The sequence below is a fragment of the Misgurnus anguillicaudatus genome, chromosome 2 (assembly GCF_027580225.2).
Source record: "Misgurnus anguillicaudatus chromosome 2, ASM2758022v2, whole genome shotgun sequence".
Lineage (NCBI taxonomy): Eukaryota > Metazoa > Chordata > Actinopteri > Cypriniformes > Cobitidae > Misgurnus > Misgurnus anguillicaudatus.
Genome location: NC_073338.2, coordinates 46,899,342 through 46,917,729, shown reverse-complemented (window position 1 = coordinate 46,917,729; position 18,388 = coordinate 46,899,342). Strand labels below are relative to the sequence as shown.

Genomic DNA, 18,388 nt, shown 5'->3' with positions numbered 1-18,388 from the left:
ATTGAAAGTGCTTGAATCTATTTTATGCGAGAGGTTTTCTGGAAAAAAATCCATATTTTTCCCCGTGTAGTGTAAGATAATATCATAAAATATCTAGCCTTTTAGGCACACGTGCTGAACTGTTCGATTTAAATGCTTATATCTTCTGTATGCGAATGTTGATTCATACCAAAATGCTTTTTTGCATAGTTGTGTTTGACACATGAAAACGTCTCGGGTTACATATGTAACTGTTGTTCCCTGAGAAGGGAACGAGACGCTGCGTCTCCCTTGCCATACTTCCTGTGTCCCTGTAACGCCATCTTTGGCAATCTTTTAGATAGCGATATACTTTCTGGCTTCTGCGTCACCCTGTCTTTGTCATTAAGCCTCAATATTGGTAGAATTTGATATACACATTCAGACGCACTTACCCCTGGAGGCGTCCCCAAAGTCTCACCGCGGTGACGCAGTGCGAGTTCCCTCAAAATGTAACTCTAACAATGTATCTTAAAAGGTAACACGATGTAACTTTGCTCTCACTTGAAATGTCTCCCCACATTTAGTCCTTGAATTTGAGGGTATTGGACCTGGAAAGTCCTTGAAAGGTCCTTGAATTTGAAAGTTTACTAATGTGTGGGAACCCTGCGGGTGTTTGTTGTTGATGGATTAAAACTAGATCTTTATTTAAGGGCTTTTCACACTGCGCATGACCACCGGTTATCTTTGTTCTTAACCTCGCTTTTAACCGTAGGTTAAGGAGCATTTCACACTTGTAATTAAGAAGTGGGGTTATTCCTGAAATTACCCTAGGGTTATGTTACCTTTGCTTTGTGTGGTCACGCATTTAGTGTGAAATGAAGCGGGGTTATAATGTTATGACTCAATGCTTAACAACAGACAGCCAATCAGAAACTGAAGTGCACGTACCTCAAATCACCATCTGTGTACTGAAAACACCTGAATTTCAGTAAATCCCAGGATACTTAAAACAGCCAAGAAAGATTAACGTTGCAACCTGTTCTGTCACTGACATAGAAAGGGCAAAGCCAGTGGTTATTTAAACTGTTTTAATTCAGTCAGTTTGACACGGTGTGAACGTCAAATTATGAATACCCAGGGTTTTCTCTTAACCCCTGGTTAAGTATGAACAGTGTGAAGCATGAAACTGATAACCCAGGATTCCAATAACCTGTGGATAACTATTTCAAGTGTGAAAAGCCCTTTTGTTGAAGTGATCTTGTCCACCAAAGATGCAAGCATCGGTTCTTGCGGTGCCGCATGAAGTTGAACAAGCCTATTATGTAGGCTGTATTGGACCAGGCAAGAATGAATAATATGATATAATAAGAATGAAAAAAATATATATCTCTGCAACAAACCAAAGCGATCAATTACCCACATAGGTATTTTTTAAAGGCAGGATAGGCAGGAATTATCTAAAACACTTTTTTACAAATTTGTTTAAACTGTCTTTATATACCAACACATAATTAAAATGTAAGTACTCTGAAAAAGAGAGTATAAAACCGGAGTGTCTATAGACCTCTTTTTAAACACAGCTAATTATTTCCATTCGGGACGAAACAAATGATTGGCTTGTGCGACTATCACTCTCTCTTGCGACCATGGCACCACCTTTGTTGCTACAGGATCTGCCCACACATGATTGATTTGAACATGCACGAGGCACTCTAGGAAGAGCAAAAGTACGGGAGAGAAAGAGCATTCAGAACTCACAGTACCTGCATATGCAGTCAGCGAAGGCAATCGAGGCAAAAAAAGGAATAAACAAAGAAATCAAACGAGAGTAAATATCGTGTGGCTTTTCCCCGAGTCGACGATGCTGTTTGTTACCGAATCAAACTAAATATATTTTAAACTTTACCAGTATCGATATGCTAGCTTAATAGTGAGTACTAAAAGCCATCCTATTTGTTTATATTCACAGTGATAAAGTTAGGTGTATTATTACATGTGATTGTGACATGATGTCACTACATGCACCGCGCTCCTTCCTCTCCACTCGTCTCAGGTAAATTCTTCTCCCAGCAGAGCCGGTCGGCTTCGTGCGTTCATGTGTTTTGGGGGCGTGGCTTTAGAAGAAACCCAGAAGGGAGGGGGTGGAGTGAATGAAAAAATGAGCTGTGTTTAAAGGTCACGTTCTTCCTGAAACCATTTTTTAAACCCTAGTTAGTGTGTAATGTTGCTATAATAGCATAAATAATACCTGTCAAATGATAAAGCTCAAAGTTTACTGCCAGGCGATATATTTTCTTCAATAGAATTCCTCTTTAAAAGCCTACAACGAACGGCCGGTTTGGAGTACAGCCCTCTATTTCCTGCTTTAATGACGTCAGTAAAACAGTTCATTGACTGAGCTCCGCCCAGAGGAATACGTCAGTCACCAGCTTTGGCTCAAACGGCTCTGCTAAGCTAAGCTGCTATCGAATCACAGCACACTAAACAAACGACACAATCAGAACTCCATACGTATTTCTGAAGGAGGGACTTCACAGAACAAGAAAGACATCAGCCTGTTTTGAGGACAGTGAAAACAGCGCTATACAGAGAAGTAAATTGTGTGAAAAATACCGAGTTTTTTTACACGTGAAACATGAACACATGTTATATTGCCCACTATAAACACAATCTAAGCTTCAAAATCACAGAAAGAACGGGAGCTTTAAAACAGTTGTGAGAGGTCTACAGACACTCGATTTTTATACTCTCTTTTTCAGAGTACTTACATTTTACTTATGTATTGGTATATAAAGACAGTTTAAACAAATTTGGAAAAAAGTGTTTTAGACTTTTTTTAGACTTAAACCTGCCTACTCTGCCTTTAATGTCTGTGATTATATAATCAGAGGTCCTGAGGACACAAAGCAACTTTGACAACTATTTGTGTTCTGATGAACAGGAAGATATTTTGAGGAATGTTTATAACCAAACCGTTCGTGAGCCCCATTCTCTCCATAGTAGGAAAAGGTGTACTATAAGAGTGAATGGTGCTCATGAACGGTTCGGTTACAAACATTCCTCAAAACACCTTATTTGTGTTCATCAGAACAAAGACATTTATACAGGTTTTTAACAAAATTAGAGCGAGTAAATGATGAATGAATTTTCATTTTTGGGTGAACTATCCCTTTTATGTTTCTTATAGCGTTTTCATCATGTTATGTTAATAATTTATTTAGAAAGATTTTAGATTTGAATGGGTTTTTAACGTACATAAATTTTCAATGGAGGGTCAGAAAGCTCTCAGACTAAATCTAATGTTAAAACATCTTAAACTGTGTTCCGAAGATGAACGCAGGTCTTTTTTGGGTGAACTATCCCTATTAAGTAGCCACGCTGTTTTCTTGGGGGGCGGGGGCAAAAACAAAACAAACAAAAGCTGCTTATCCAGTATGTAAATACACACAGACAATGACACCCCCACTGCATGCTAGAATCTCATGGAAAACAAGCCGATTTCAACTGCAAAATGTATGCTTTCAAAATATATAAAAAATCATATCTCAAACATGGAGAAGCTTCTTCATGATCTCAACTAACAGATTAAACAAAAAAAAAATCACCAATTTTGAAATAAAAGTTAATTCTCATTTTCTCAAAAGTTGTGCTGCCGACTTGTGTCACTGGTTTCTGTGACGGGTCACATATAAATACATTTAGACAACCTAACATAGTGATTGCTATCAGGATGTAAGCAGGCTTTCAACCAGCATAACTAAAATGTTGCTGGATGAAATCAGATACCCTGCCTTTAAGGTATACAAAGTTTATACAAAGTATACAAGAGTTTTTATGGAGGCATGGACATACATTTATTCATCTTCTGTAAATTCCCTGGTGTTAAAGGGGACATTTCACAAAACTTTAAGATGTAAAATAAATCTTTGGTGTCCCCAGAGTACAGGTCTGATCAAGCAAAAAGTTTAAAACTTGCCCACATTCTCCACCATAAAATGTAGAACATTTAGGGGGTTTGAATAGTGTTGTTTAAAACAAGCAATCATTATTTTGATAATGCTGAGTCATTCATTAATACTTACAATAATTAAGTTGATATTTTATTCACCACCCTGTTGTTTTATCACTATTCCAATCAGGGGATTGTGGATTTAGCACAAAGGCAAACGAAAGTGGGTGAAAGAGAGAGAGAGACTGCGTAAACCAACATTCGGTCAGAGGTTCTTGAAAGCATTTGTTTTCTCCAAACTAAACAAACTTAAAATCTTTTCATTGTTGGTTTCTCAGGCTGCACAGATTGAAACATTATGGAAGTTTCGTTAAACAGGGTGTCAATGAAGCAACCATAGATATGAAAAAAGAACCCGTAGTATTTCATCATGAAATAACAGAGACCCTGGCAGAAGCTACCACACAGTCAAATACAAGTTCATCAGGTCATAAAGCCTGCACTGTCAGAAAAAAATGGTTGAATTAGATATAGATATGTACTGAATATACCTGTTATTCACTCTTTGATACCCAATATGTACCCCTGAGGTACTAATATAAACTAGGTGCACTTTATGAAAGTGTACCGCCTCAGCTAGGGACCATTTATTTCTGACAGTATGGTCTATGTGTTACTGGTAAGAATGGATTTGGGTATTTTATGATTTCTTCACCCATTTGAATTTTTTTTTAATAAATAGTAAAGGTACTGTCATTAATGTTCTTTACAAATGAAATGTCTGTTTTTAAAAATAAGCGAATTGAGTTTAATTTAGACTCATACATTTTAGTGGTTTGCATAACATTATTTTTATTGTTGATTCATTATGTTTAGACTTCTAATATGACAAAATTATTTGTAGACTCTCTGTATCATCTACATTGTTTTATCACACAGTTTCACTGATCCACAAACTCTAAACCCAGGATAGAGAGGTTTAGTGAATGTGGTGTTGACTCTGTGGATGAGGGTCATTGTGTCAGAGACGCTGTAGAAGGACAGAGATCCTGCACTGTGATCCACATAAACTCCTATTCTAGAAGAACTGAGCACTACTGGGAGTTTAGTATCAATGTTATTGTGCTTGAATGAACAACTGGAGCCAGAGCAGCACAAACTCCAGGACTGATCATTACTTCCAAAAAGACACTCATCACCCAATCCCTTCCTGCTGATGCTCTTATATAACACTGATATATCCACCTGAAACCTCCACTCAACCTCCCAGTAACAGCGTCCACTCAAACTCTCATTACACAACACCTGAAACCAACGATCAAATCTGTCTGGATGATCAGGATACGACTGGACTGTGGCTGTGTAAATAATCACTCTGTTCCCCTCAGACAGACAGAGATATTTATGTGCTGTGTTTGGATCTGCAGTGAAGTGATGATAATCTGATGAAGACAAATCAAAAACATTATTTGAATGTAAAATTGTACGTTTCAATAATTAAAATTAATTCTTATATATTTTAGTTTTTGAGGATTGTCAATGTGTTAAGAAGTGAACAGAGATCATTTACAGTATAGACAGAATCTAATCTGATTGTTTTATTGTTATATTCATCATAATGTGTGTGTAAAAGGTTTATGAATGTGTGAACATTGTCAAAGTCCCTCTGTTCTGTAGTTGTATACTTTAAAATATATTTTGTTATCATTTAATTAAAGTGTTAAGAATTTTTGTTTAAAGAAAAATTTAATGGCTTATGAAATTTGAATATCAAATAAGAAACTTGATTTATGAACTGATATTTGATCACAGTTATGTTTCATTGTGGACGAGCACAGTTATTTATTTTCTGTTTATTCTGCACATTCAGTTTGATTCATGAGTATCATTATAGAGAAGTTTAAAATGACTGAAATGCAGATTGTCACTGTTCATGTCTTTATCAGCATCAGTGTGTTTATTTGTTGATTGAGACTCACATTTTAGGAACTGCTCCCTGGTCTCAGGTTCAGGAGTAACTATGTTGAAAAAATATTCATTCAGAATCAGTGAGTGATAGTCTTTCAATTTCTACAAAATATAATATTATTATTACATGATGTGAGAGAAATAAGTGCTTTACCTTTATCATATACCTTCTCTATCTCTTCTCTACAGAAATCCTCCAGTTTCTCTGGAGTCTGGAGTTTTGTCTTCTTCAGTATCTCCACCATCTGGGCAAACACAACATTTTTATTTAAATCAGGTCTTGTATTAAAGGTCTGTCTGCATTGAGGGCAGCTGTAGTCTCTCTTCTGATCATCTTGATCCCAGCAGTCTGTAATACAGCTCATACAGTAACTGTGTCCACAGGGAATGGTCACTGGATCCTTCAGTAGATCCAGACAGATTGAACAGATAAACTGATCCTGAACCACTGAAATACTGGATTCTGCCATTTCACCGTATTTACTTACAAACAATAAAACTAAACAAACAACAGCCCGAAATCAGTTTCAGTTTCTCTGAACTCAAAGTATTTCCTGGTTGTTTTTATGAAACGTGTGCAAACAGGTGTGTCAGTCATATAATAAACAAGTCCACTAGATGTCACATACAGAAACTCACAGTCTCGCATAGCCAAACATGCATAAATATGAGTTGAATTTTGTGGTGAAATAAGAGAATAACAGATCAAATCTCTCTGATGTGTGTCACTTAACTGATTCAATATCACAGCCAGTGTGAGTGTTTGTCTCTAGTGGTGAGATATTTACACATACAATTCACATTTGGAAAAGAAAAAAGTAAATAGAAGTTTAAACTACAGATAATTGATTATACACATTTTTAAATGAATGCATAAAAAAAACATAAGCTCCTATAATGTTTAAAAAGACATGACCTGGTTTTACAGACAGAGATTAAGTCAGGAATAAGTTTTAGTTAATGATGAACTTTATATCTTTTAGTTTAAATGTGTCTCAGATAAAAACAGGAGTCTTCTGATGTGCAGTACGACACAAAACAATTGCACATACATATTTGTAAGTTGTTTTCAGTTAAAACAGCACAAACATGCATTTTAGTCTGGAGTTTGCTGAAGTCTTGTCTGTGAATCCGGGTCTAAGTGTCATAAGTGAGAGGTGTGTAGATTATTAAAAGAGGACAACATAACAAAACAAATGAGCAACATTTATCCAGAAGAGCCTTTATCACCTTACCTTCATTGTATACCACAGTATTTACATAATATTGCAAGGTATGCTTTAAAAAAAATCAAGGGACAAGTCTCAAAAACATGGTAAAGAGTGTATTGTTATTTATAACATCATTTTATAATATTTTATAATAGAAATTAGAATTCAAAAGTAAAATCATTTATAAAAGCTTACGTTAATTTTGATTAAAAACTATAACTGTTAAAGCATGTTTAGGTCTGCAGGAACAATGAAAAATAAAGAAAATATACAACAAAAGTAGAAAGTTTACAAAAAGTTTATTTTTGTAGCTTATTTGTCTTTCTCAAATTGTGAACAACCATCAACACTATACAAGAGCACTTTTTAGTTTGCAGCACTTCGATATCGGTGCAGTAACAAAGTGATGATGTTACTGCGTGCCTAACCCAGTCAACACGTGAGATCAAACAAGATCATTGTGTGAGCTATATGTGAGCTCATTGTGATTTTAAAATGTTGAGAAGGTTAAAATGAGGCAATACAACACAAGCAGGGAATTCTACTTCCTATATCTCACTAGGAAAAGGTGGATACTGGAGGATTACAGTGAATTCACACCATTCTCATACCGTGATAATTCACTGTGTGAGCTATATGTAAGCTTATTGTGAATTCAGAATGTTGATTGCACAATAAGTTACCATGATGAGCATACTTTGAGTGTACCATAACCTCACATTGTAACCATAATATTAGTGACAATCTGTGACTTATATCATGGTCACAATGTGAAGTCACGTTGCACTTACTGTGTGCTCATACTATAGTCATAATTTTAAGGGAACGGCACACTCATTCTGTTATAGCAGGACAGCACACATGTCTAGAAAATGTTGGCCCAAGAGTAGAATGTCACCCTTCTTACCTATAATTTCTAAGAAATATTATAGGAATGATCATAGGATCAAATTTAGGACACTATCTACACAACATTTTATATACATGGTGTGTAATGTATATACCATATAAAATGTCAACAACTAGCGGTTAGAAAGTCAGACTTGTGTGTAACACAGAGGTTGGTGGTTAGATTCCCACAGCTGGCAGGAAGTGATTGATTGTTGTGGTGTTGCTGTGTGTGTGTTTGTGTATGTGCGTTTGTGTGTGTTCATGACTTGGAGTAGATGGCTTCACTACTCAGTGGAGGGGTTAAATGCAGAGACAATCATGTCTCTTTCACTTTTTTATTGTCTGTATATTATTTGCAATTAAATGCTGACGTCTCTGCGACATGTTTCCGAATAGCAAACGCTAGAAAATTAGTTCTCTGAGCGGCATCTGGTACTTTTCATACAATGTGCTTTATGGGTAGTATGAGTGTGCAGTGACCTCATATGGTGACCTTAATATATGAGCACACCGTGAGTGCACTGTGTGGTTACAATTTTATCTCACTGTGACGCACATTGTGACTACATTTTGAGGATCTTGTAAGCTCTTGATGACTTCACTGAGAGATCAAAGTGTTGACTGGGAATGTAATGTAAGTTGCTTTAGGTAAAATCCTTTGTTAATTTAATAAAATGTAAACAACCCTTACGAAAGGAAAATATATTTACCAATATATTACTTGAAATATATTGTAATATATTGCAATATATTATGTTACTTTTCATTGTCCAATATATTATACATTGGCAATACAAGGAATAATATATTGATGGTACATATATTCTATATATGTGTAATATATTGCAGTATATTGCAAAATATACAAATTATTGCCACTTTCAATATATTGTACATGGATATAATATATGTGTTTATATATTAAAAAATATATGCAATATTATATTTATAAATATCTGCAATATTGTATTTTGATTTATATGCGAAAATGTATTAACAATATATGTAGAGATATAGTTTCACATATATGTTTACTATATGGAAGAATATATTTCAAATATATGTAAAATTATATGGAAATATACATGAAATATATGTAGATATGTGTTCGATATATTGTGGAATACATTTTAAATATATGTTAAATAATATGGGAAATATATGTGCATATATGGGAATATGTATTAAAAATATATGTACAGATATAGTGTCACATGTATGTTTACTATATGGTAGAATATATTTCAAATATATGTACAACTATATGGAAATATATAGATATGTGTTCGATATCTTGTGGAATACATTTTACATATATGTAAAATTAGATGGAAAATATGTGAAATATATGTGCATATATGGGAACATGTATTAACAATATATGTACAGATATAGTGTCACATGTATGTTTACTATATGGTAGAATATATTTCAAATATATGTACAACTATATGGAAATATATATGTAGATATGTGTTCGATATCTTGTGGAATACATTTTACATATATGTAAAACTAGATGGAAAATATGTGAAATATATGTGCATATATGGGAACATGTATTAACAATATATGTACAGATATAGTGTCACATGTATGTTTACTATATGGTAGAATATATTTCAAATATATGTACAACTATATGGAAATATATATGTAGATATGTGTTCGATATCTTGTGGAATTCATTTTGCATATATTTAAAATTAGATGGAAATATATGTACATATTTATTGTAAATGTATGCACAATATGTGTACATATATGAGAACATGCACATACAATGTATGAATATATTTGGGATATATACAGTATATGTACATGAAACATCTAAAATATATAAATACTTAAATATGCAACCTGCAATATACAAACATTTACACCACATATTAACACGACTGATGGGTAATCTATCAAAAGCCACCTTTATTTTCTTTTAATCAGGCACAGATACTAAACCCAATTTGAGGTACAGAGCTCTATAGGCCTATTACAGTTTTTCTCAGTCGCTTTGGTACATTTCTCAGATCAGAATTGAAATTCTCAAAACTACTTGTTCAATTCTCACATCATTGTGTCACTTGTGCACATCAAAAAAGCAGTTTCTCATTTTTTTGAACAAGTTGCAAATGCTTGGTACATCCATGCAAATGATTATGTACAATGCTCTGCTTTTTCCTACATTATCAGTTGCTTATGTCATGTTGATCAAAATATATTATAGTTGGTCTCTGTTGAATAGTCTCACCCCCCACAATATTTAGGCATTAGTTCATAGTATAAGTCTTTACATGCAAAATGGTTGAACATGTTGTCAAAATACAGGATATGGCCAAACATATTTCTATACATTTCCATTAGACATTTTTTATAAATCTGTCCTGAATTGGTAAATTGCTCCCAGGTGAATCTTGACTTTCTCTAACAGACAGAAACGTCCCCAGCAAGCAAAAACCGAGACGTTGAAATGACTGCTAACTATAGATCCAATATAGTCCGGCTATGAGTAACCCACTTCTACCCTAAATAACCTTGAATTTGGTTACATGCCATTTTTGCCAAAATAACTTGAAGATGCATGATATTCCAACATGTAAGCAAAGTGTGTTCAAGGTGTTTGCTTTCATTTCTTTTACATGTTCTAAAAGTATATGCATCATCTATTCTTGGGCTATGGTTAGACATCTTTAAGACATCTATCATGTTCACATTTCTACTTTTGTTTTTTTCTGTTTATGCTATGCAGTGCTTGCAGTGCTGTCTTTATCTTTCTTTATGGCAATGACATGGTCTTTCAACGAATTACAGTACAAACAGTTAAAGCGTAAATGTAAATTTTGTCAAGTCTCTTGTAATCAAACTCACACATAACTTATACTACAGTAAGTGTAACTTACAATTTACAATACTTGTCGTCAAAACTTTAACCATAGTTTACATCAGAACATCACTTCAGAGTAAACTGTTATATTGACAACATGACTAAACAATTTGACTGTCTTATCCGTACACAATGACACAATGACTTGTTATTCTGATGGCACTGACATGTTAATTGACACAGATATTTAATTTTGAGAGATGAACTAAGTATTTTGAGTAAAAGAGTGGCTTTTGCTGGTTATCCATGATGTTTTGATTTTTGTACAAATTGTTGTGAGAAATGCAATTACTTTTTTGCAAATTGTGAGTATGATTCGATAAATGTACCAAAGCGACCGAGAAAAACTGTAATAACCTTGAATTTGGTTACATGCCATTTTTGCCAAAATAACTTGAAGATGTATGATATTCCAACATGTAAGCAAAGTGTGTTCAAGGTGTTTGCTTTCATTTCTTTTACATGTTCCAAAAGTATATGCATCATCTATTCTTGGGCTATGGTTAGACATCTTTTACACATCTATAATTTTCACATTTCTACTTTTTTTTTCTCTTTATGCTATGCAGTGCTTGCAGTGCTGTCTTTATTTTTCTGTATCACTATGACATGGTCTTTCAACGAATTACAGTACAAACAGTAAAAGCGTAAATGTAAATTTTGTCAAGTCTCTTGCAATCAAACTCACACATAACTTATACTAAGTGTAACTTACAATTTACAATACTTGTTGTCAAAACTTTAGCCATAGTTTACATCAGAACATCACTTCAGAGTAAACTGTTATATTGACAACATGACTAAACAATTTGACTGTCTTATCCGTACACAATGACACAATGACTTGTTATTCTGATGGCACTGACATGTTCATTGACACAGATATTTAATTTTGAGAGATGAACTAAGTATTTTGAGTAAAAGAGTGGCTTTTGCAGGTTATCCATGATGTTTTGCTATTTGTACAAATTGTTGTGAGAAATGCACTTACTTTTTTGCAAATTGTGAGTATGATTCGAGAAATGTACCAAAGCGCCAAAATGTGATTGGCTTTACATTACATTACATAAATGTGTTGCATTGTATTTACATAAATTACATTTTAAAAGAGTGCCATTAAACAAAAAATATACAAAATATAAATTAAAGCAACTTAAATTACCAATGTCCATTTCAAAATGTGCCCTTTTTGTTCTTGATTGCAATATATTTTGTATCATATATAAATGTATGTTTCATGCATATATTGCAATATATCAAAGCATATAAAGACAAACTATTACATGTAAAAAATACAGTGCCCTTTCTGTTCTTGATTGCAATATATTTTGTCTCATATATACATGTATGGTTTATGCATATATTGCAATATATCAAAGCATATAAAGACAAACTATAACATGTAAAAAATATAGTGCCATTTTTTTTCTTGATTGCAATATATTTTGTCTCATATATACATGTATGGTCTATGCATATATAGCAATATATTAAAGCATATAAAGACAAACTATTACATGTAAAAAATATAGTGCCCTTTTTGTTCTTGAATGCAATATATTTTGTCTCATATATACATGTATGGTCTATGCATATATTGCAATATATCAAAGCATATAAAGACAAACTATTACATGTAAAAAATATAGTGCCCTTTTTGTTCTTGATTACAATATATTTTGTATCATATATACATGTATGTTTCATGCATATATTTCAATATATTGGAAAATATAAATATTAAATCCCATATATGGGAACATGTTGCCTAATATATTACATGATATTTTCCAATATACTGCAATATATTTTTGTTTCGTAAGGGAAATGAAAACACACAGAATGTCTTTAATTTTAAATTGTTTATTAATATTTCATGTTTTCATTTTAATGTCAGGGTATATTTCGACCCAAAGAAGGAGATTTTGGTTTCCTCACTCAGTGTGGGGACTCTGTTGTCTTTGTGAAGTCAAATGAAATTCTCCAGCACAGGAGAGAAGAGAGGTACAGTAAAGTGTAAAGCTAGATTTAATTTTACTGACATGACTGATGCTTGACTTAAAGTTTTTAAAATCTTTATATTGTTGGTTTTTCAGGCTGCACAGATTGAAGCATTGAATGCATTTCTTCAAACGATGTCAATGAAGCAACCATAGATATAAAAAAAAACGGTGGTGTTTCATTATGAAAAACAGAAACCATGACAGTAGTTACCACACAGCCAAATACAAGTTCATAAGGTCATAAAGCCTACACTGTCAGAAGAAACCTTTTTGATACCCAATATGTACCTCTGAGGTACTAATATGAACTCTTTAGGTGCAAAGGTGTACTTTATAAAAATGTACTGCCCCGGCTAGTGACCTTTTATTTCTGTGTGGTCTATGTGCTTCTTGTAAGAATGGATTTGGGTATTTTATGATTTCTTCATTTGAATGTTTTTATTAAAAAAAATATATAGTAACTGACGGTATTGTGGTTCACATTAGTTAATGCATGAGAGTAACATTTTATTATTTTATATTTGATTTAATTTAAGTAATATTCAATTCAGACATTAATTTACTTTAGTGATAGTCTTTAAACGTATTGTTAGAAATGTTTAGTATAAATTTACCATTGTATATTCAGGATTGTATATATTGTAAAATACAATTATTAAAATATAACTTTACAATCAGTTATTGGAAATTGCTGATTAGTAAAGTAAAGACTTATTATTTCTTTGTTGTTGATTCATCATGTTCAGACTTCTAATATGACAAAATCATTTAAAGACTCTCTGCATCATCTATATTGTTATATCACACAGTTTGACTGATCCAGGACAAACATAAAACCCAGGATAGAGAGGTTTAGTGAATGTGGTGTTGACTTTGTGGATGAGGGTCATTGTGTCAGAGATGCTGTAGAAGGACAGAGATCCTGAACTGTGATCCACATAAACTCCTATTCTAGAAGAACTGGACACTACTGGGAGTTTAGTCTCAATGTTATTGTGCCTGAATGAACAACTGGAGTCAGAGCAGCACAAACTCCAGGACTGATCATTACGTCCAAACACACACTCAAGACCTCCCTTCCTGCTGATGCTCTTATATGACACTGATATAAACACTGAACCACTCCACTCAACCTCCCAGTAACAGCGTCCACTCACACTCTCACTACACAACACCTGAGGATAAACATCAAATCTGTCTGGATGATCAGGATACGGCTGGACTGTGTCAGTGTCAGTAATCACTCTGTTCCCCTCAGACAGACAGAGATGTTTATTTACTGTGTTTGGATCTGCAGTGAAGTGATGATAATCTGATGGAGACAAATTAAAAACATTATTTGTATGTAAAATTTTACACTTTAATAATTAAAATAAAACTTCAATTTTTATTTATTTTAGTTTTTGAAGACTGTCAATGTGTTAAGAAGTGAACAGAGGTCATGTGCAGTATAGACAGAACCTAATCTGATTGTTTTACTGTTATTTTCATCATAATCCTGTTTTGTTATAATTTAATTTAAAGGGATAGTTCACTTTAAAATGAAAATTCTGTCATCATTTACTCATCTTCATGTTGTTCTAAACCTGTATGATTTTTTTCTGATGAACACAAAAGAAGATATTTTGAGAAATGATGGTAAACACACAGAAGTGACCATAGACTTCCACAGTAGGAAACAAATATTTTGAAAGTATTGTGATAAATGATGAAGAAAATATTTTGATAAATGATGGTAAGCACACAGTTGACGGTACCCATTAAATTCCATCATATTTTTTTATTCCTACTATGGAAGTCTATGGTCACTTACTTCTATGTTTTAACCATCATTTCTCAAAATATCTTCTTGTGTGTTCATCAGAAAAAATAAATTCTTACAGGTTTAGAACAACATGAGGGTGAGCAAACGACGACAGAACCCTCACTCCAAAGCGAACTTCCCATTAAGTGTAGAAAATTTTTGCATATAGAAAAACTTAATGGCTTATAAAATTTGAATATCAAATAAGAAACTTGATTTATGAACTGATATTTGATCTCACAGTTATGTATAATTGTGGGCGAGCAGAGTTATTTATTTTCTGTTTATTCTGCACATTCAGTTTGATTCATGAGTATCATTATAGAGGAGTTTAAAATGACTGAAATGCAGATTATCACTGTTCATGTCTTTATCAGCATCAGTGTGTTTATTTGTTGTTTATTTAGACTCACATTTTAGGAACTGCTCCCTGGTCTCAGGTTCAGGAGTAACTATGTTGAAAAAAATATTCATTCAGAATCAGTGAGTGATATTCTCTCTATTTCTACAAAATATAATATTATTTTACACGATGTGAGAGAAATAAGTGCTTTACTTTTATCAAATATCTTCACTATCTCTCTACAGAAATCCTCCAGTTTCTCTCTCAGACGAGAAACAGATTTTCCTACATCATCAAAAGAGATGAGAGAGCTGACAGTGATGCTGAATGAGTCTGAAGATCCAGGAGGAACAGAGAGAGACTGAAAACTCTACACAAACACAAACACAAACAACACAAACATAAACTCATGACACTGAAACATTTAATAGAAAATATAATCTCAGTAAAACATGCCCTAACTTCTTAAAGATCACTGTTGTGTTTTTCAGATCTCTGTTACCTGGAGGAAATGGATGTGATCATCTGTGTGTGAAAGCTGCTCCAGCTCAGCGTCTCTCCTCCTCAGATCATCAATCTCCTGCTCCAGTCGCTTCAAGAGTCCTTCAGCTTCACTCACTGCAGTCTTTTCCTGATCTCTGATCAGCTGTGTCACCTCAGATCGTCTTCTCTCAATGGATGTGATCAGTTGAGTAAAGATCCTCTCAGTGTCGTCCACTGCTGTCTGTGCAGAGCGCTGTTAGGACACACAGAGAGAGGAGCATTAGAATCAGCAGCATTCATTCAGCTCTTACTGGTACATCACACAGTCTGTTACACACAGTCAACTTCAGTGAAAGTCATCCAGCACTGAACTCCTCACTGACTGATTGGATGAGAGTCTTAACTGAGTCTGAAACAGATCTGAAACAGCAGACAGCAGTTGTTCTTCTGATCAAAACTCACCTTATGAGTCTCCACAGCATCTCTCAGCTCCTGAAGCTTCTTCTGATTCTCCTGGATTCTCTGACGGTATTTTCTCTGTGTCTTCTTCAGTTCTTTCTGTTGGATGTGGAAATAATAATTAAACAGATAAAATTAACATTAGAGTGATTTTTTTACCAGTCAGACTCAGATCTGATCACATTAACACATCACTCCGTGTTTTCATCTCTTACAGTACCTGTTTTTCAGTCCTCTCTTCTTTAGCTGGTATAGTATCATGTTGTTTGTGCTTCCCCACCATACACAGATAACATATACAGAGCTGATCAGTTTTACAGTAAATCTCTAAAAGTTTCTCATGTTGAGGACAGATCATCTGCTGAAGTCGTCCAGTGGCGTCTATCAGATTGTGTTTCTTGCCTTTGAAGAATTTCTCATGTTGTTCAAGATGATTTTGACAGTAAGAGTTCAGACACACCAGACAGGACTTGACAGCTTTGTGTTTTCTCTCAGTACAGACGTCACACTTCACATCTCCAGCTTCAGCATAACTGAGAGAAGGTCGATCAGTCTGGAGTTTTGTCTTCTTCAGCATCTCCACCATCTGAGCAAACACCACATTTTTATTTAAAACAGGTCTTGTATTGAAGGTCTGTCTGCATTGAGGGCAGCTGTAGTCTCTCTTCTGATCATCTTGATCCCAGCAGTCTGTAATACAGCTCATACAGTAACTGTGTCCACAGGGAATGGTCACTGGATCCTTCAGTAGATCCAGACAGATTGAACAGATGAACTGATCCTGATCCACTGAAATACTGGCTTCTGCCATTTCACCGTATTTACTTACAGAAAGAAAGAAACAAACAACAGCCCAACAGTTTCAGTTTCTCTGAACTCAGAGTATTTCCTGGTTGTGTTTGAAACGTGTACAAACAGGTGTGTCAGTCATATAATAAACAAGTCCACTAGATGTCAGTCTCATACAGAAAGTCACAGTCTCAAGTAGCCAAACCTTTGTGAAAATGCTCTGCCATAAATGCATAAATATGAGTGAAATTTTGTGGTGAAATCAGAGAATAACAGTTTAAATATCTCTTTTTTGTGTCACTAAACTGATTCAACATCCAAACCAGTATGAGTGTTTGTCCTCTAGTAGTGAGATATTTACACATACAATTCACATTTGGATGGGAAAAAAGTAAATAGAAGTTTAAACTACAGATAATTGAATATACACATTTTTAAATGAATGCATTAATGTTCAATTTATTTATAAAGCACATACAACAGGTACAACAGAAGTTGACCAAAGTGCTTTACATAAAAAATAATAATAATAATAATATAATAAAACAAACATTGTTACACAATAAAAGCTTAATATAAAAGACAATAAGAATACACAACTGCTATACCCCTCGTTTGGTCTATGATAAAATACATCAGACCCAACATCAGAAATACATAATAAAACACTAAAACCTTCAATGCGAAGGAAAAGTTATAAAACCCATCTCTCTAATTACACTGGCCATAGATAAAGCTATCTATTACCACCACCAATCATACGCAATCAAATGCCACAGTAAATAAATAAGATTTTAATTTACGCTTAAATTCATTAAGAGAGGAACACTCACGAACATACTGTGGAAGGTTATTCCACAACTTAGGGGCGGCAACAGCAAATGAGTGGTCCCCCCGCATCTTCCTGTGGGCCCGCTGAATTATTAACAGGTTTGATGACTCAGATTGTAACGCCCTTCTAGGTTTCTGCACCTGAATTAGATCCACTAGGTATTTTGGAGCAGTACAATGTAGTGTTTTAAAAACAAATAATAAAATCTTAAACTCAATTCTAAAAGGGACCGGCAGCCAATGTAATTCTCGTAGAACTGGTGTAATATGTTCATATTTCTGCGTGCCTGTTAGAAGTGTAGCGGCCGCATTTTGAACTAATTGTAATCTCTCTAGGTTTTTTTGTCTAACACCATAATAAAGGGAATTGCCATAATCTAACCAAAAATAAACACATGTACCATCTTTTCCATATCATTCCGTGATATAAAAGGCTTTATTATAGATATCTGTCTCAACTGAAAAAAAAAAACATATACAATGAAAATAAAACTGGAGCTAAAATGGAACCTTGAGGAATACCTCAGAGCAGAGTCGTATAATAACAGAGGCTGCGTCCGAAAACTCTAAATTGCTGCCTTCTGAGGCAGCTTTCCAAGGCAGCAAGGCATCAAGGCATGTCCGAATTCAATGTTTGGTTTACTTCCTGTCTCCTGAGATACCTATGCGTGGACGTACATTAAGAATGTGATTGGTCGAGTCCGGTCGAGTTAGAAAAAATAAAATGGCGGCCAAGGACGCGACTGGACCACCAATTTAGTGTAAATAAAGGTAGATTTTCACTTTTACACCTTTTAATTGCATTTCTAGCGAGA

General features: G+C 34.3%; 1 pseudogene; it reads right to left on the bottom strand.

The window, feature by feature from the left end:
- Window positions 1-3: 3 nt before the first annotated feature.
- On the bottom strand, window positions 4-17,013 carry LOC129443094 (E3 ubiquitin/ISG15 ligase TRIM25-like; annotated as a pseudogene).
- Window positions 17,014-18,388: the final 1,375 nt, after the last annotated feature.